A 21387-nucleotide genomic window follows, 5' to 3' on the forward strand; every position below is an offset into this window, starting at 1 on the left:
GTTTGTCCTTGTGACTGCAGTAATGGGTTCCTGCCCAGTTCCAGGTCGTTGGGTATGACGGTAGTTGACTTTCCAGTATTTCCCCATCCAGAGAACCTGTCTCTGCCCTCTTGCTAATCGGGCACTTGTCAGGGGATTGGAACTTCTCTCAAGAATATGCCCTTCTTGACTTAAGAGTGGTGATCACCCTCCCCCACGGGGAAGAAGTTGGACTAAAAAAGTCCAGAAGTTTTTGAGTACCTGATTATATTGTCTTCTGTGCATTTTCATGATAACAATCTCCTCAGCTCTCCTGCTACCTCCTGTGTCCCAAGGCTACTGAGAACCTTTTTCCCAATCTGTAGAAGAGTCAGGCTTTCCTCAGGTGCCAGTTACTTCCAATCTGAAAGGATATTGGTATTCATGTAACACCGTGCTTATCTTATCTTTGCCCACACTGAATCTTTGTTTTTACTCTATCCAGGGAAAGATAGGGGGCGCTGTCCAAAATAGGGCGTCTTGGATAACCATTCCTAACTAGTTTTGTTGTCTTCTTTCCCACGTAATTAACTCCGCCGCCCCATTGTCTCTTTCTACTAACCAAATGGTTTCTAACTTTCCCTCTTTCTCTTATCTCCACCTATTAGCATTCTGACGCAACTCCACAAGTTTGGGAAGAAAACTGAGAAAGTGATGAAAACAGGAAGATAATGTTGCTTTGGGACATAGAGGGTTGAGATGTAGAGAGTACTGAACAGATTTAAAATAGTGACTCATCTCTTCCTACCTATTTCCATCAAGACAGGTGCTTCTGGACTGTCCTTTCCAGTGACTGTAGGCTGTCAAATCAGTGCCTGTTTTTATCTGGTGACTGTCTTTTTTCCCCCCAGAAATGTGGGTTTAATAGTAGTGACAACCTTCTCTCACTGGTGATCAAAGCAACGTTCTCCTAGGTTTCTTTAGGATAAGCATGACACTCTAGTTAGGGAGCTTTCCGGCTAAGTCTTAAGCTTTAGGGCCTATGTATCTTCTATTTCTGTATCCTTTTGTTTTGCTTTTGTTTCCATGGGTACTATTTGACCTTACTCACCCGAATTCCAGCTATTTTTGCTGATTTATAGTGACCTTTGTGACTTGTAAATGTTTTTCAAGTTCTAAATGGAAGTTTATGTGTGCTTGTTTTATCTAACAAGAGTTTCACTAATTTGTGAATTCTGCTAAGTATTTGGGGCTGAAAGGTGAGATACCTGAGGAAATTCAACTTCTTTTCACCTGTTTCTTGGAATGTCTATGGAGTCTTGTGTATGCTGAGTGGATTTGGCTCAGAGTTGGTATTTGCTTTAGGGAGGGTGGAGCTGAACCAAGTTCTCTTTTTCTTTCGAGGTGTTTTTCTTAACTCTTAATCTGCTGAATTTTTAGAAAATACGTACACACACAGGTAGTAAGAATTGCATTCCTGGCTGAGGGATTGGTAGGTTTCCAGGAAAGTAGTGCTGTTTTAACCCCTTTATTCCCAACTGTACCTTACCTCAAGGCTTTACCATAGTCTGTCTTTCTCATTGCTTTTTATGTAAGAACTGTGTGGAAATGAGAGCCTAGGAGGAGCGTTGCAATCCACTTCTCTTTGTGTCTGTGTATGTATATGGGGGTGGTAGAGTAGGCGAGATTGCTGGTTTGCATTTGTTACCCATGGCTTAGTTTTCTTGAACTGTAGGCTAAAAGTGAAGTCAAAGAGGTTTCGCCTACTCCACCTTTTCTAGTGTGTGTCCTCGGGAACACTGCACTCGTTTGGACTGAGTGTGCCTGAAGATTATTTGTTTGCATCTGAAGAGTTACTAATCCCTTTAGCTGCTGTATACCTTTCCAAGCTTATGCGGGTTCTAAGTGCAGATCAACTGATGAGAATACAGAACTCACAAGTTACCAAAAATTTGCTCTTTACTCTCTGAGGTAGCTTGTGTGGAAAGGACACAAGGAGCCTAAGTTGAAAAAGTGGTGAGGATCATCTTTTTAAAACATGTGGTTGTTTGAGATGCAAACGTGTGTGGTGAAGCCAGGCTGTCTGGTGTTCCATTACTTGGTTCTTCAGTCTGTCTCTGGGCCATGAGCTTATCCCTCGTCCAGCATTATTTCAGGTCCTTTTGGAAGCCCTTAAGACAAAGGAAGATAAAAATGCTAAATGAACAGAGTGTTTTCTTACTTTTTAGCAGTGATGAGCGTGGGTGTCAGATAGACTGATTTCTGAAATATGTGTAAGGAGAGTAAGTATAACCAGGATGTTAGGAGGCTGCAAAGCTTTTCTGCATTTTGTAGACTGCATGTCTTCTCATACAATCAAGAATTGATCTGTTTTAAGAAAGACTATTGCATCTTGATTCAGCTAGGAGCCTAACTTTGTAAAACATGCTTAGTGTGGGATTAGAGACAGTACAAGGTGTGTAATTTTTTAAATCTTGTTTATTGTTGGACACCTATGTTAAATTTTTACCATGTTGCAGTTTCCAAAAGCAAAGTGAAAGTTCGTTTAGTTGTAGATCCCTGTCCATCCAAAATGAGAGCAAGGATGAAGGATGCTAGGCAGAATTTTAAACAGATATTAGGAAAGGTGAAGATTATAAAAGAAGTGGAGTTGTTCATGCTTCTTTCCTCATAAAGATACTAACTTTGATCCAAAAGGTCGCTCAAAACCAAGGAGTATGCAGAGAACTTTATACAAGTCATTTGTGTTTTTGAAAGTTGATAAACACAGGGATTACATAGTTGAAAAGAGGGAGGGGAACCTACAGGAATGTTATTGAGAGTTTGAGATGACAGCATGATACCTTAAAAATTTGCCCTCTGCCTGCCTAGTCTTTAAAGACACAGCCCAAGGATCACTGGATAATGTTACTTTCACTTGTCTCTAAGGAAATCCTCCTTCATAGGAGGTGAAACTGAGGGAATGCCTCAGCATTTAAATCTCTTGAGAGAGTTGTTAAATGTTGGGATATTTTTATAAAAAGAGTTGAAACTTTTATGACCTGTAAATTGTTTTAAATTGTTGTAAATTTATTTAAAAAAGCTAAGAAAATAGTAACAAGTGAGGAATGATTTAACTTTGTTGATGGGCATACAGGTCAGAATAGACTAATCTTATTCCCTGTGTGGTAAAATCACCTTTTGTTACCCCTGGGGTGCTCAGTGTATCTTGTAAATGGATTGCCAGGTTATTCTTGGAGAGTGTTATATTTTCAGTGAAATGTAATAGAGGCTTAAAAGATAAGGTGCGAATTAGAAGAACAGGTTAAAAGCATGTTTATTAACAAGAAATATTCGGTATTGTAGAGAAACAAAGTTTGTACATGCAGGTGGTGTTTTCTCTCATTTTGTGTCTCAGTTGAAATCATTCATGGCTACCAAAAACATCCCAGTATTCAAACAAACCTTGTGTTTTTCTTTATTGTGTTGAACCTTCTATTCTTTATCACTTTTATTTGAAAGCAGTAGGGAAAAAATCACCTCTTGCTAACCAGCAGAGCACCATTGATTGGTTGTCCCTGATTAGGGTTAGGTGAGACCATGCCAACCCTCTCTCCCTGCCCTGCTGTCTGTCATTCCCTCCCTCTTTGTTTTTTAATATTGCCCAGCTGCTATAAGAACTGATTCTAGTCCTTTGGATAGCCAGGCCTTTGGGGAATCAGTAGTAGTAAAAGACGTTGATGCTAAAATTTCTTAAAACTTCAAAGCTAAAATTGAAAAGTAAAGAATATTTTAATCACTATGAACATATCTTATTATCTACCTGCTTTTTTTTTTTAACAATTTTTCTTTTTTTTCCAAATAATTTTTCTAATCGAAGAACTCTTTTAAGAGAGTAAAGTTACTAAAGGAAAAGGGAAACTGAGACCAGTATTTTAAGGAATTTTACCACTGATTACAGGATAACTCTGGGTGAATCATTGTTCTTTGAACTTTGAGATTCTTACTTCATTCATTATTAAAGCTTGCTATGAATGGTAGTCTTAAAATTTTAGAGTTGGAAGGGACTTTAAATGTCATCAAGCCCAAACACCCACTCAGTGCAGCAGCAATCCCTTCTTACAGTTGTAGGTTGAAAATTGAATAAATGACCGGAGGAGGAAAAGGATTTTTGGATTCTACATTTCCTTTAGTAAATTTCAGGATCTTGGAAGAAAAGCGATCATGTAAAAGGAAGAGATATGCTAGAAACTCTGAGACTGAGAGAGAAAAGATTGAAGAAAGTGACTCTGTTGCATAGTTCTGTGACAATTAGGGAGTATCAATTTGTCCTTTAAATAGTTGCTTAAATTTCTTCCCTCCAAGAAGGGGGATGAGATGGATAAGGGGACACAAGAAAGAATTGTCATAATGAACTGAATTAAGAGAAACACGTTGCATTCGTGTGTGGAAGCAATGTTATATGGAAGATGGGAAATTTTATCCTTGGGTGTGATTATAAGTAGTCTTTAGGCAGTAGCTGCTTTGGCATTTTGTCAGGGTAGCAGATACAGGTAGAGTTTATGGTGTCCTAGGTGATTTTTCTAGGTTTCTGATTGTGACTTATTCCCTGTTTTAGGAGTAATACTGTTTGAAAGCAATAGGATTTTCATTTTCTTTTAAGACTTAGCATACTTTAAGGATCCATCAGAGATTGATGTATAAACTGTCTTTGATCCTAAAGGTTACAGAAAACCAAGGTAGTAGGCTTATATCTCAGATATAGCTGCCTTTTTAAAAATATGTTAGAACTCGAGGATCAAGTAAAAAGATAACCCTCATTTTTTTTTCCCTCTCCCTAGAGTAGCTCATACTTTATTCGGGGTCTTCACCTTTCTGGCTGTTAACCCTAACCATCTTTTTTTATTGGTGTATAATTAACATATAATAAACTGCATATATTTAGTGCACAATTTGTGAAGCTATTACCATAGTCAAGATGACAAATATATCCTACACCCTCAACAGTTCCTTCTGCCTCATTGTAATCTCTTCTCACCCCTCCTTGTGCCCCAGTGCTCAGGTAACTAACCACAGATTTGCTTTCTTTAACTGTAGATTGTTTGTATTTTCTAGGAGCTTATATAAATGGCATTATACACAATATGAACCCTTTCTTTTGGCTTCTTTCAGCATAATGTATTTATGTTAGCTATATTAATAGCTCATTCTTATTTTTTTATTGCAGAGTAGTAGTACATTGTATGGGTTTACCATAATTTATTTTTTTTATAATTTTATTTATTTATTTATTTTGGCTGTGCTGGGTCTTCGTTGCTGCCCAGGCTTCTCTTTAGTTGTGGTGCACAGGTTTCTCATTGTGCCTTCTCTTGTTGCACAGCATGGGATCCAGGGTACTCGGGCTTCCGTAGTTGCGGCATCTGGGCTCAATAGTTGTGGCTGCCAGGCTCCACAGCACAACCTCAGTAGTTGTGGTGCACTGGCTTAGTTGCTCCGCCGAATGTGGGATCTTCCTGGATCAGAGATCGAACCTGTGTCTCCTGCATTGGCAGGCAGCTTCTCTACCACTGAGCTACCAGGGAAGCCCCTACCATAATTTATTTATTTACTGTATAGACATTTGAATTGTTTCCAGTTTTGGAGCTTTGTTGTTTGGATTGTTTCCTGTTTTGGTTCTTTATTGTTTTGCTGGGAACATTCATGTACAAGTTTTTGTCTGGGCATACGCCTTTATTTTTCTTTGTAAATACGTAGGAGTGGAATGACTTGGAGAAGGCGATGGCACCCCACTCCAGTACTCTTGCCTGGAAAATCCCATGGATGGAGGAGCCTATTGGGCTACAGTCCATGGGGTTGCTAAGAGTAGGACACGACTGAGCAACTTCACTTTACACTCTCATGCATTGGAGAAGGAAATGGCAACCCACTCCAGTGTTCTTGCCTGGAGAATCCCAGGGACGGGGGAGCCTGGTGGGCTGCCGTCTATGGGGTGCACAGAATCGGACACGACTGAAGCGACTTAGCAGCAGCAGCAGCAGCAGCAGGAGTGGAATGACTAGGCTATATGATACGGCTATGATTAACTTTCCAAGAAATTGCCAAACTATTTTCCAAAATGGTTGTACCATTTTACAGTTTCACAAGCAGTGTATGGGTTCTGGTTCCTTGTCAGCTCTTGGTATGATCAATCTTAGATTTTAGCCATTCTAGTGGGTGTGTGAGGGCTTCCCAGGTGACTCGTTGGTAAAGAATCTGCCTGCCAGTACTGGAGATGTGTGTTCCATCCCTGGGTTGGAAAGATACCCTGAAGGAAGAAATGGCAACCCACTCCAGTATTCTTGCCTGGAGAATTCCATGGACGTAGGAGCCTGGCAGGCTGCAGTCCATGGGGTCACAAACAGTCTGACACACAGAGCTATTGAGCATGCACGCACACCTGCACAGTGGGTATATATAGTGTGCACACAGAATTTGTCTGCCATTTCAGTAAGCAAAGGATGTTGTGGCCATAAAGCCATCAGCCACTGTCGGAGTCACTGATGCTGTACCCTGAGGGGAGTTCAGGAAGGAGAAAAACAGGTTGCCAGCCACCAAGCCATCAGTCACTGTAGCTGTCCTGACAGTGCACCCTGAGTGGAATTCAGGATGGAGAGAAATAGGATACTGGCCTTAGGTAGTTAAGATGTGTATCAGAGGAATGATTCAGTAAGCCCATATTCTTCCATCTTCCCATATACAAAAAAGTGCTCAAATCATTAACTTGAGATAATCTGTTGTGTGATTAGCAGTAATCTTTTGATGTGCAACCTCATGTTGTTTTTTTTTCCAGCAAAAATTCCTACGTATCCCGGTTCCTTTTTTACATCTTTGGAATAGTCCCTCAGAGCTGTCTGAGAGACTGCCATCCCAGGCTGTAGTCCTCAGTAAGGCCTTTGAATAAAACATAAATTTCAGCTTTTAGGTTGTGCGTTTGTTTTTTTCAGTCAACAAATGGTATCTCACTGTGGCTTTTTTTTATGGCTGCACCAGGTTTTCATTGCTATGAGCAGGGGCTACGCTGCTGTGCGTGGGCTTCTTGCTGCGGTGGCTTCTCTCATTGCGGACGAGCTCTCGACATGTGGGCTCAGTAGCTGCGTTTCAGGGGCTCCAGTAATTTTGGCACATGGGCTTATTAGTTGCTCTGAGGCATGCGGAATCTTCCCTGACCAGGAATTGAACACCTGTCCCCTGCACTGGTAGGTGGATTCTTTACCACTGGACCCCCAGGGAAGTCCTCAGTGTGGCTTTAATTTGCATTTCTTTAATGATGTTTATGGAGGAGCCTGGTGGGCTGCAGTCCATGGGGTCGCTAAGAGTAGGGCACGACTGAGCGACTTCACTTTGACTTTTCACTTTCATGCATTGGAGAAGGAAATGGCAACCCACTCCTGTGTTCTTGCCTGGAGAATCCCAGGGACGGGGGAGCCTGGTGGGCTGCTGTCTATGGGGTCACACACAGTCGGACACGACTGAAGCGACTTAGCAGCAGCAGCAGTAGCAGCAGCATCTTTTCATGTGTTTACTTGCTCTCTGTATATCTTCCTTGAAGTATCTGTTCAAAAATTTTGCCCACTTAAAACTTTTTATTACAGTCTAAATACAAGTCCTTTGTTGGATACATTCCTCCTGTTACTTGCCTTTTCATTTTCTTAACAGTATATTTTGAAAAACAAAAATGTTTAGTTTTGATGAAGACCAATTAATTTTTTCTTTTTAAATTACTTTTTATTGGAGTACAGTTGCTTTACAGTGTTGTTTAGTTTCTGCTGTACAGCAAAATGAATCAGCCATACATATATCCCCTCCTTTTTGGACTGAAGCCCAATTAATTATTTTTGCTTTTTGTATCATATTTCAAAAATCTTTGCTAAAATCACAGTCACTAAGATATTTTTCCTAAAAGTTTTAAAGATTTAACTCAAATTCTCCTCTTATCACTGTGGAAATATGAGTTATATTCCACATGTTTTCTTTGGGGTGTAAATTTTCACCTGTAGACAAGACAGACCATTTCCAATTCTTTTAGGATTGCGGACCTTTGAGATTCTATTTATCCTGAAAGCATTTGCATTTCTTATGTGGCATTAGAAACCTTTTGTTTTCCTGTACTCAGTGTGTTACAGGTTGTATAATGCCAATCTTCCTATCTATAAATATTAATGATTGTTCAGCATCTTTATAGATAGGAAGATTACTTCACTGCAGACCGGAAGGAGAGGGAGTAATAATAACAGTAAGAGTAACAATAATAATAGCACTTGTCTGTTATACTTACTTAGCCCTAGTGCTGCACTGAAGAGCTCTAGACTCATTATCTCATTGATCTACATCAACCTCATAAAATAGGTACTGTTATTATTCCCACTTTATAGGTAATTAAACTGAAACTCAGTGTGATCAAGCAACTTGCTTTAGGTCATAGAAATTCAAAGCTAGGTCTAGCCGATTAAAAAATAAAACACACACACAAAACCATGTTTTTATTTACTGCATTGTGTTGACAGTTTATAAGTGTCCAGTTTTTTCACTGTGTAGTGTCAAAGGAATTCACAGTTAGGAATTTCATAGAAAATTTTGATGGTATATCTTTTGAGCCCTTTGACTTCTGTGGTTTATTAAAACTAGACTTTCCTTCAGTTCAGTTAGTGGGAAAGAAGTATTGGGTCTAGGTTAACAAAGTGCAGTGGCTAAATACCTAACTGCTTTTTGCATTTAATAATTTAGACTTTAAACCATGGCAGGAATCTTAATTAAATCTTTCTTTTCTTAAGCATGTAAAAGTAGCTGTTATAGTGCATGCAAAACCTATCTTTCTCCTGGTTATTAAAAAGTTGTCTAAATTATTATTTTTAAAATGTAACCTTGTTTCTTTTGTAAATAGAACAGCTCTAGCAGCATCACTTGTCAGGAATTCCTGTCAAGAGCAACAAGTAGTGGTGACGTACAGGGAGGAGGAAGCTGCTGCTAGACCAGCTCTCTAGTTGTCTTGTCTATATTTTAGAACTGGCCCTGAAACTTGACTATAAGGATTGCAAATGGTTACCAACTCCAGGGTCTCTCCTGAGTCTGGGAAGTGCTAAAGTTTATTCTCTAGACCTAGCAATTGGTTAATAATTAAGACATTGCCACAGAGGTCCAGGTACCTGGAAACTAGGATTTTCTGTATGATTGGTGGCAAAGAGTTGAGAATACAGTTTCCTTGTTTGTGTGAATCTACCCTAGATCCAAAAGGCGGAAGATCAAGAAGTCATGTGGTTGACCTAACAGGTTCAGTCCATGCGTTTTAAGAGGTTGTAATCTCATCCATGGCTGTAGAAGAATGGACAGGAAAAGCTCAAAGGCCATGAGCGTAGGAGTTGGGGCCTTTGAGATTCTGTTAATCCTGAAAGCATTTTCACTGCATATGTGGTGTTATAAACCTTTTTTTTTTTTCCTGTGCTCAGTGTGCTATAGTCTGTAGCTGTTCAAAAGTTGTAGAAATTCAGAATTAAGGAATTAAGTGGAAAGATTACTGAACTGAGAGTCAGAAGACCTAGGTTTCAGAATCTTAGAATGCTGGAGGCGAAAAGGATGGTTAAAAGTTATTTAATTCATATCTCTTATAGATGAAGAAATGTGGGCCTAGAGAAGTGATCTGTCCAAATTCACAGCTAGGACTAGAACCCCCATCTCTCATTCCCAGTGACATATTCTTTCCATATATTTCTACTTAGTCTGACTGCTACTAATTAACCATGTGAACTCTGGGCAAGTGACTCCTCTTTTCTTGGTCTTTTCTTATGAAATGAGAGAATTATTAATAGCATGAATGATTTCAAAGATCTATGCTAATATTCCAAACTCGGCATGAATAATTTAGAATATAGTTGCGGGCAATGCTAGTTAGCGTCATAGAAGACGGGGAACATGATCAGCCCTGGAAATCAAGGATTGGTAGAGGAGAAGGGGAAGGGGTTTCATGGGGTGGGGAGTGGTGTGAACACAGGCTCAGGTTTGAGTGTGTGGCTGTAGTAAAAAGAAATGGCCTGGTTATAGCCACCAAGAGGATGGGTGGGAGATGAATCATTTAAAGAAAGCCACTTCATAGAGATTATTTTATCCCTGGGAGGAGCTTTTAGGTTCTCTTTCTGTAGAAACCTATAGAAAGCAGGACTGAAAATTTGCATTTGGTAACATGTCACGATGCATGTTGATGCAGTTTTTGGCCTTGTGAATATGTGATGGTGAAGAACTTGAATACATTAGTCTTAAGGTTCCAGCAAATCTCTTCTGCTGCCTAGATGGAGTTTAGATAGTTGTTTGTTTGATTTCCATTCCTTTTGCATTATAATAATTCAGCTTCTCAGACTTTCAGTGATCATTCTAGATTTTAAAAGACAAAACTGTCTTCATCTGGAGTCAAATTGTAGGCTCAGGTGGGAATTGTCATTGAGGGAACAATCTGAGCCTATCTTTGGGTCCTTTCATTTTCTTCTAAACATACTCTAGCACAGTGCAGTGTAGGTTTTTATCGCATGCTAATTTGAAATGTCCTTTAGTCTTTTGTGAAGGCACTATATATGGAGAGAGAGAGAATATGATATTGAGCTCTCTTTTGGGGAGGGTGGATCATACCTCCCATCTAGCTTGTAAGGTACCTAAGAGCAGTGATGGTGTTTAGTTCATGTTAACAATATCCTTTTACGTATTTTAGTTTTACTGTTAGTCTTCTGAATCTTGGGATTACTTTCAAGGTTCTCCATTTCTGTGATCTAATGACAATTTTGAAAACATTAGTCCTCTCACCAAGGTAACGGTAAGGCAAAGAGAATCACTGATATGACTATACCAGACCAGAAGAACTCTGTTGAGAAAAGATTTTAATTTTTCTCTAGAGATAGTATCTTAGGTTTTGTCTTGTGTTTAATGAAGGGACATGTCTATAGGATTAAAAATCTCAGCATTATTTCACACAGAACAGGACTTCTAACTTTTATCATTATAAATGAGAGCAGTATTTGGCCCAATGGTCTTGGGATTGATAACATATATTTGGGGCTTCCCTGGTAGCTCAGATGGTAAAGAATCTGCCTGCAATGCAGGAGACCCGGGTTCCATCCCAGGGTCTTTAACATACAGTTAAAGTGAACAATTGCTAAGTCCCTGTATTATTGAATCTGTTGGTACAGTAGTCTTTCATAGCTTTACGTAGAATATTAAATGTCTACATAGAATAAAGAAGATGAAGATGAGACTTCAAGTCCCTGGGATATGTCTGGATCTCCACAAAAAAAATGCTGCTAGCAGTAAGATTGCCTTTGTTTTTTTCTCCAAAGTCACATATTTCTGCCCATAGCAATGGAGTTCCTTCAGTTCCTTCATTTGGCCTTAGAAGCAAAGTTGTTTTGGACTCTTCTAAAATTATTTCATCTTGCTTTCATGGGGCCTAAAGAGATATTTTTAGTTTTGTTAGTTTTTGTGAAAGATGTGTGTCAGGCTCCCCAGGCATAGAGGCTTCTAGTGATTTCTTGATTCTGGTATTTTAAAAAGATGGGAGTTGGCTTTAGTTGGCAGCTCTTTGCATCCGCCAGGGTTTGTTCGTTACTTACTTCTAGGCCCATGGGTGACGTCTGTTTCCTGTGATTGAAACCACAAGAAGAAGCAGTGAGAAGCCACTGTAGGATATGTCCTATTCAGCAAGCAGCAGACATCGGGCTGCCCTCAAAAGAGCAGTGGTAACTAAGCACTGCTTTTAAGGGTTCCTGAAGAGACCCTAAACGTGATCTGACCTAGCCTCCTCATCTTAACATGAGAAGGCCACTGAGGCCTAGAGGTATTAAGTTGCCCAAGGTCATGTAATTAGGTGAGTTCGCTTTTAGACTCCACTAACTGTTCATTATTCTTTCTCATATTGCATTTTGTAACTAAAGTTTATTAACTGTGCCCTGCCAGATTGTTTCCTTAAGCAAAGTACTACTGGAAAAGAGTAAATGCTCGTGGGCATTTTGAATATGAAAATTGGATGATGTTGCTTTGCCTTTAAAGGCTGTGCTATGGTTTTTTATACTTTTCTTTTGAAATGACTTTTACATACATTTTCAAAATAGCAAAGTCTAAGAACCCTCAATTTTTAAATTTTTATTCCACTTAGTATTTGAACATTTTAGTCATTATTTTTATGCACAGATATTTTTTACAATATTGCAGTTACAGTTTCTACATGTTTTCTTCTCGTAAAACAATGTCATAAACATTTTTCAACTTTCTCATCTTCGAAAATTGCTACTTTTGTTTGAAGTGGAAATTTGTTTTTCCTAACCACACCACACGGCTTGTGGGATCTTAATTGCCCCGACCAGGAATCAAACCTGGGCACCCAGCAGTGAAAGCAGAGTCCTAGCCACTGGACTGCCAGGAAATTCCTTGGAAATGTATTTTCATTATAAAAGTGATTTTCATTATTATAATTTTCTAAGACAGTATAGATGTGTATAAAAATGAAGTAAAACAATCCCCTCTCTTGTTTTCCAGAAATCATACTTATTTTTTAATAATTAGATCCAAAGAGAAAAATACATGATATTAATGCATGGAAGTCTCTTTAGAGCCTGAGTACTTTGGCATGAAATTCTGTAATGTGTTTGTGTTAGAACATAGTTCCACACAAGTACAGGTGCTGAAAGTATTAGAAAGTTCTTGTTTTAACTCTTGATTATACCAATATTTCTCGTTACAGAGGAGTAATGAGATTTCACCTCATGCTGTCTCCCCATTCCCTTCCCCAAATTTTCTCAAAATCTTAGTTCTAGATTTCTAACAGGCCAGTAAATGTTTACTGTGGTTTCGTAAGATCAAGTCTGGCTTTTTGAGTAGTTTAATTTTTGGATCAGTAAAGCTTATTATCAGTAGGCCCTGATGACTTCTATCGTCACATCATTCAGGAAGGGTGTGAGCAGGAATGATGAGAGGATAAAAGAAAAGAGGGGTAACCATCATTTAGAAATGAAGGGTTTGAGAGTGGCATTTAAAACAAGGTGGCCTCATACTCATTGCCTGTATGTAGCAACAGTGTCAGCTGCAGGAACTTCCTGTCTACCAGGCCTTTGGGTGTGTCATTCACAGGCTCACCCATGAGGAAGAGTAGATGTTCTGCTTCTCACATCACAACATGGGAGGAGAAGACCGTTGCTACGGAGATTGGGAAACAGCATTCCTGAGTCATTGACTGTTTCCAAATGAATGAACAACACCCCCTTTTTTCCTTAGCTTGTCTAAGCTAAGGCAATAAAGAGATCTAATAAGAAAGTAAAGAACAAGTATCAGTATTTGGATCTTGAGAAATATGTCAAAACTTTGGAAAAATAGGTTAACATTATTTATTGCTTTCTATTTATGTATTTGGAAGTTTTATCAGAACTTTCAGATGATGACAGACTTGTGTGCACCCCCTTCCTGACAGCAAGGGAGATGGGCGTGTCTGCCACGCCATATGACACATTGGTATGGTAGGAAACTCAATTCAGTTCAGTTGCTCAGTCGTGTCCGACTCTTTGCGACTCCATGGACTGCAGCATGCCAGGCCTACCTGTCCATCACAAACTCCTGGAGTTTACCCAAACTCATGTCCATTGAGTTGGTGATGTCATCCAACTATTTCATCCTCTGTTGTCCCCTTCTCCTCCTGCCTTCAATCTTTCCTAGCATCAGAGTCTTTTCCAATGAGTCAACTGTTCGCATTGGGTGGCCAAATTATGTGGAGTTTCAGCTTCCGCATGAGTCCTTCCAATGAATATTTAGGACTGATTTCCTTTAGGATGGACTGATTGGATCTCCTTGCAGCCCAGGGGACTCTCAAGAGTCTTCTCCAACACCACAGTTCAAAAGCATCAATTCTTCGCTGCTCAGCTTTCTTTATAGTCCAACTCTCGTGTCCATACATGACCACTGGAAAAACCATGGCCTCGACTAGACAGTAGGAAACTAGGACTTTAGAACCTGAGTACTTGCTCTGTTGGCAGCTTGTTTTCGCAACCTCTGAGTTCTTTGTAGTGCAAGGGGGTGGCAGTTTGTTTTGGATGGACATAGGGGAAGAATGCAATGTTCCCAGTCTGGTTTCCACCTGTTCTGCTGAGCTGGAATAGTGAAACCTGAGTGGACTGTCCTTCCTGGAGGCTCTCAGCTATCTAGGATGCAGGCTCTGCCAGTCCCAGGCTTCAGGACGAGCTAAGCTGGAGGCAAAAGGTTACCTCCTCCTTTTCCTCAAGAGACTTGCCTTGTTGGACAATTCGAGAACTATTAAAATATACTGGACCTATCTATCAGAGGATTGATTCTAATATTAAGATAGTTTTCCCCCTGGTAGCTTGGATGGTAAAGCATCTGCCTACAATGTGGGAGACCAGGGTTCAATCCCTGGGTTGGGAAGATCCCTTGGAGAAGGAAATGGCAACTCACTCCAGTATTCATGCCTGGAAAATCCCATGGATTGAGGAGCCTGGTGGGCTACAGTCCATGGGGTCACAAAAGAGTCGGACACAACTGAGCGACTTCTCTTCTTCCCCCTCATTTTAATTATAGTTGGGAAATGTGGTTTTTTGGAAAGCAGATTCTCATCAGTTTTAGATGGCTATGAGGGAAATTGGGTTTGTTGCTTTAATTTCTAAGTAAATTGCTTCCAGTTTATAAGTAAATTATTGAAAAAAGGAATGGAATATAGGTACCTAATGTTTTTTATATGGCATTTCTCACTTGTGCTTCACATAGGCTACTGCTTAGAATCTTTCCAGGCTCCCTGGTTTGTATCAGGAAACATACTTATTCTGGAAGGCAGGGGTAGACTGAAAGAAATCTTTTAATTAGGAATAAAAGATCTTGGACTCTTCTCTACTGTGTTTCCTTTGTTGTCTCTTGTATGAATTCTGACAGTACTGAGTTTAGCTGTGGGGCTGCCCAGGCAGTGTGGAACTAAGTGGATGAGCTGCTAGAGGCTTACTTACTCCTTTAGCACATTTTCCTTAGCAATCACGGAGAATGGGAGTGTGCCATCTCATTCCTGGGGTCTGCTAGATAATCTTTAGTTTTCTTTCCCTGAAGCACATTTAATTTTATAAAGGTAAATTAGCTTTATAGTTCATGTTTTTCAGTTTCTCGTCATTTTGTGCTTCTCTTTTATAGACTTCCTTTCCTCAGATATACCCTTTTCCTTTGATTTTCTTTTTCCAAGTGGGTACTTCAGTTCTACACAACTGTTGAGTCTTTTGGCACCAGAAAGTAATGATGTCAAAATCTAGTTTGTTTCTCTGTAAATGGTCGATGAGGTATTGACTCATTCAGTGCCATCTTTGGGCTGTGATTTGAAAATGGAAAGGAAGGTTTCCTACATTTGAAGATATCCATTATTTCCTTCTCTCTAGTTCTAATTGACTTCTTTATAAGAAGTGGGAATTGAAGGGAGTTTCATTGGTTCCATCATCATAAATTATATACTTTTTACCAAGCACTTTGCAAAACAAAGTGCTTTACATCTATTTTATTATTCTCCACAGAAACCCTGTGAGACAACATAGTCCTAAAGATAGGAAGACTGAAATTGTGGTGGATAAAAAGAAAAGCTTACATTACCTTTTCTGTCCTTTAGTGGAAACGTAGCAAATCTTGTGGCAAAGATGGAATAGGATTCTTTGGTAACTGAATTCAAGTTTATGTTATGATCATCCATTACCTTGCTATCCTAAGAAACAATGTCAGTCCTGTACTGGGATAAAACGAATCAGAGCCAGACCTTTCTCTCTGTTCACTTTGATTCTGAGTGACAGATACCTTACCTGTTCCTTCCTGGGTAGATGTATTAGGACTTGGAAGGAAACTGTTGTTGGCTACAGTGAGACTTATTTCCCATTTGACCCATAGGTAGCCTATGTCTTTGTTTCTTTGTTGTTTAGTCACTACGTCCTGTTTGACCCCCTGGACTGTAGTCTGCCAGGCTCTTCTGTCCACAGAATTTCCCAAGCAAGAATACTGGAATGGGTTCCTATTTCCTCTCCACTCAGGGTCCCCCAGCCTTATTCATCGGGAAAGACATTATTCTCAAAAGTTTGGTCTGAGCTGTCTACAGCAATCATAAGGTACTGTCGTAAACCTTGACTCGAAACTTTTCCTTTGTTTGTTCATTTGAATAAAGTAATGAATAAATTAATTTACTGGGCTTAGAATGATACTCCTAAATCTAGAGTGATGATAATTTTGAAAATATTTATAAAGTATTAGACATGTCAAATGGCAAGAATACACAGAAGAACCATACAAAAAAGATCTTCATGACCCAGATAATCACAGTGGTGTGATCACTCACCTAGAGCCAGACATCCTGGAATGTGAAGTCAAGTGGGCCTTAAGAAGCATCACTACGAACAAAGCTAGTGGAGGTGATGGAATTCCAGTTGAGCTATTTCAAATCCTAAAAGATGATGCTGTGAAAGTGCTGCACTCAATATGCCAGCAAATTTGGAAAACTCAGCCGTGGCCACAGGACTGGAAAAAGTCAGTTTTCATTCCAATCCTAAAGAAAGGCCAATGATGCCAAAGAATGTTCAAACTATCGCATAGTTGCACTCATCTCACATGCTAGCAAAGTAATGCTCAAAATTCTCCAACCCAGGCTTCAACGATACATGAACCATGAACTTCCAGATGTTGAAGCTGGATTTAGAAAAGGCAGGGGAACCAGAGATCAAAGTGCCAACATCTGCTGGATCATTGAAAAAGCAAGAGAGTTCCAGAAAAACATCTATTTCTGCTTTATTGACTATGCCAAAGCCTTTGACTGTGTGGATCACAATAAACTGTGGAAAATTCTTCAAGAGATGGGAATACCAGACCACCTGACCCGCCTCTTGGGAATACCAGACCACCTGACCCGCCTCTTGAGAAATCTGTATGCAGGTCAGGAAGCAACAGTTAGAACTGGACATGGAACAACAGACTGGTTCCAAATAGGAAAAGGAGTACGTCAAGGCTGTATATTGTCACCGTGCTTATTTAACTTATATGCAGAGTACATCATGAGAAACTCTGGGCTGGATGAAGCACAAGCTGGAATCAGGATTGCTGGGAGAAATATCAATAATCTCAAATATGTAGATGACACCACCCTTATAGCAGAAAGTAAAGAAGAACTAAAAGCCTCTTGGTGAAAGTGAAAGAAGAGAGTGAAAAAGTTGGCTTAAAGCTCAACATTCAGAAAACAAAGATCATGGCATCCGGGCCCATCACTTCATGGCAAATAGATGGGGAAACAGTGGAAACAGTGGCAGACTTTATTTTTTTGGGTCTCCAGAATCACTGCAGATGGTTGACTGCAGCCATGAAATAAAAAGACACTTACTCCTTGGAAGAAAAGTTATGACCAACCTAGACAGCATATTAAAAAGCAGAAACATTACTTTGCCAACAAAAGTCCGTCTAGTCAAGGCTATGGTTTTTCCAGTAGTCATGTGTGGATGTGAAAGTTGGACTATAAAGAAAGCTGAGCACTGAAGAATTGATGCTTTTGAACGTTGGTGTTGGAGAAGACTCTTGAGAATCCCTTGGACTGCAAGGAGATCCAACCAGTCCATCCTAAAGGAAATCAGTCCTGAATATTCATTGGAAGGACTTATGTTGAAGCTGAAACTCCAATAATTTGGCCACCTGATGCAAAGAACTGACTCATTTGAAAAGACCCTGATGCTGGGAAAGATTGAAGGTGGGAGAAGGGGATGACAGGATGAAATAGTTGGATGGCATCACCAACTCAATGGACATGAGTTTGAGTAAACTCCAGGAGTTGGTGATGGACAGGGAGGCCTGGTGTGCTGCAGTCCATGGGGTCGCAAAGAGTAGGACATGACTGAGCAACTGAACTGAACTGAGACATGTCAAATGAACCAAACATGGATTTTTGCCTCCAAGCAACTTACAGTTCGGTCCACAAAAACAGCTACAATAAATGGTCTGAAGAAGGACCTGATATAAAAGTATTTAGAGCCTGGCTTGACTGAGCCCTTTAGATCTTTTTGTGGCATGACTGACTATGGCCAAGTATACTATTTATAGATGAGGAATAATGATTTCCTTTTGACATTTGTAGGAGTGCTGTGTCAACTGGTACAGTCTTCATGTGTATATTTTTCTAGAAGTTTTTCTGTAGTAATAACAGCACGATTATTTTTATAGAATGTTCTCACCACTCCATTTTATGACCTTAATGGTTCCTAAGGAGGCCTGGTGTGCTGCAGTCCATGGCGTCATGAAGAGTCGGACATGACTGAGCAACTGAACTGAATGGTTCCTAGAAGTGTGTCTGGTTTTGTTTTGTTTTTAATAAATAGGGGAACTGAAGCATGAAGAATTAATGTGATTCACTCAGAATCATACTTGGCAGTGATTTAGGATGCCAGAAGTAAAAATTAGGACTCATGATCTTTTTCCTTTAGCTAAAGTTCTAGATAAATTTTGTCAGTTTGCTTAATGTATCGGTTGCCTGCTTTAACATGACAAACTCAATAGCTTAAAATAAAACCCACTTGTTAGCTCACAGTTCCGTTGGTCAGAAGTCCAGCATGGATCGTGTGGCTGTGTTCTCAGTGTCACAGGGCTGAAATTAAGGTGTCAGCTGGGCCATCCCTCATCTGTAGTTGCTGGAGGAAAACCTTCCAAGCGCATTCAGGTTGGAAGAATTCCGTCTCTTGCAGTGGTGGGCCTGACTTCCCTGTTTCTTTGCTGTCTCTTAGTTCTAGAGGCTGCCTGTAATCCCTGCCATTTGGCCTCTTAGGCTCAGACCAGAAATGGCGTGTTGAACCTTGTGTTTCTCACTCTTCACCCTAGATTTAAAGGACTTGTGTAATTGGGTCAGACCCACACAGATAATTTCTCCTCCTTAAAAGTCTGTCCTTGGGGATTCTCCTGGAAAGACTACTGGAGTGGGTTGCCATGCGCTCCTCCAGGGGATCTTCCCAACCCCGGGACGGAACCCAGGTGTCCCACATTGCAGGTGGATTCTTTACCGACTGACCCACAAGGGAAGCCCTCTTAAAAGTCGATTGTGGCAAATATAACCTAATCACAAGAGTGATAGCCTATCATATTTACAGTTCTGATAATTATACAGATTATGTACCTCAGACTAGAAATCTTGAGAGAAGTCCTAGAATTCTTCCTTCCACACTAAACATTTCCCTCACTCTGAATTAGTCCATGAGCAGGTGTGGATGTCAGAAGAGGGAGAGCTGGGAATTAAGTATATTGAGACAGTGAACTGCATTGTGATTGTGGGTTTTATGAGAAAAACCTGTAGTTCCTAGGAATCCTGGACCTCCAAAGAATCATCACAGAGTAGGGGCCAAGGGGCATTCAGCTGTAGTGTTTTCCCTTAGCCAAGAGCTCAGATATAGTTGTTCCCGATAAGGTAGCCTGAACAAAATCTTTAGAAAGTACTAAAATATGGACTTGCTCTTGTAGGCTTATATTACCCCTGTGCTAGCCACATGGTTCATGAGGTAATTGTCCATGATTGACTGTCCTTGTGAAGCACATTGGTAGAAATTAGAAACACTCTTTGCTGTGTAATGTACTCTGTGATCAGAATAATGCTTAATCATATTCTCTTAATAGATCTCTGCTAACTTCTCTTCTTCTATGGACACTACGTGATTACCTTTTGTTTGGCTACATGAGAGACTATCCTTAATTGAGAATTCTATGCCCTTTTTCTGACTGGAGGGAAAAGTTAAAGATTCAGGGAATTGGGTAGAAGTGAATCAGTACCTTGGATGAATTTTCTTATATCCTTTAATTTATAATAAGTCCAATTCTGTTACTAGGCAAACAGAGGGAACCTCTGTCCAAAAGACTGGCAAATTTAGTCCAATTGACCAACTCTTAAAAAGCTGAAGTATTAATAGATTCAGCTACCACCACCACCACAACAAATCCAGTTATAGAAAAGGAGTTTTAGATTTCATTTGCATTTATTATGATACTAATTGATCAGGGTATGTTTCAAATTCATTCGGTCATAAATTAGTTTGGCCTCACAGGGCATACTTTGGGATCTTGACTTTAATTTTTGGTTTCTTTGAGAAACCAAACTGTAAAGTGTCTAGGAAGTTTCTTGCTTCCTGTAGATGGTAACCAAAAGATTTATCTTACCACTTATTACATTAGGATGTGGTGACTGAATCAGAGCTTTGAATTACACTCTGGAAGGAAAGTGAGGGGACAGCTTTTCATTTTTATTTTGATTGATGGTCTTAATGCAGAGCAGTACCCAGCCGAATATATTTATTTTGATGCTATTACAAATGCAGTGCACCTTGAGCAATTTGTGTTAATTTAAGTAAGATTTGATAATACTGAGAATCTTTTAGAGAAATTGAATTTTTATTAAATGCAGTTTAAGCTCTTTTCCTGTACCAATGACCTTCAGAAATTTATTTGCTCATTTACTTCTATTGAACAAAAAATTCCTATCGAATAAATTGTTTTTCTGCCCCTTTAAAAATATTTTGTGCTTCTATCAATAATTGTTTGCATATAAATGAAATATTATTATAGAAATTGAGTTACCAGCAGAAATCTAGACTATGTTTTAATGACAGTATTGCCACTGTGAGATCGAGGCTCCCAAGAGAAAATAAACAATACTATCTTGGAGGCACAATCTGACCTTAGATTCTCCGAGTGTTTACAAGGGCTCTTTCTGATGGTGTCAGTGGGTCAAGCCATGGGGAATGTAGGGGGTCATCATAAAGATCCTGAAATCTTTGCACTGATTCACTTCTACCCAATTCCCTGAATCTTTAACTTTTCCCTCCAGACAGAAAAAGGGCATAGAATTCAGATGTTAGACCTCCTGTTTCCTGTATTTCAGGTCTGTCACTTTATTGGTTTGCTGCCTTATTTTGGTGGAGTGTATCCTACAGTTGCTTCCTAAGGTGCACTTGGATACATTTCCTGAAGACTTTAATGTCTGAAAAATGTCTATTCTGAACTCACATTTGATTAATAATTTGGGTATAGAATTCTAAGTTAGAAAAATTTTTTTATATTTTAAACTGCCTTTTTTGTTGTTTAGCTTTTTGTATATATTAGTAGTTTAAGAAATTCAAAGCTTCTCTGATTCCTTTGACCAGTTTTCCTCCCTTCTTTTTGTCTCACATCTCCCCCTGCCCTCCGCTGTGTGGCATTTGGGATCTTAGTTCCCCAACCAGGGATCAAACTTACACTACCCTGCAGTGAAAGCATGAAGTCTCAACCACTGGATGGCAAGGGAAGTCCCCCTTCTTTCAAATTGTAAAATTTTCTTTGTTTTCCTAGTGTTTTGGAATTTCACCATGGTATGCCTTTGTGTGGTGATGTGTCTTTTGTGATGGAGACATCCTTCAGTACTGGGAA

The 21387-nt window shown here is 39.7% G+C and overlaps 1 protein-coding gene across 3 annotated transcripts in view; it reads left to right on the plus strand.

The window, feature by feature from the left end:
* The window catches only part of DIAPH1 (diaphanous related formin 1), a 113655-nt gene that overhangs the window by 842 nt on the left and 91426 nt on the right, over positions 1 to 21387 (plus strand). The gene's annotated exons all lie outside the window — the stretch shown is intronic.

The sequence above is a fragment of the Bos indicus x Bos taurus genome, chromosome 7 (assembly GCF_003369695.1).
Source record: "Bos indicus x Bos taurus breed Angus x Brahman F1 hybrid chromosome 7, Bos_hybrid_MaternalHap_v2.0, whole genome shotgun sequence".
NCBI classification, from domain to species: Eukaryota; Metazoa; Chordata; class Mammalia; order Artiodactyla; family Bovidae; genus Bos; species Bos indicus x Bos taurus.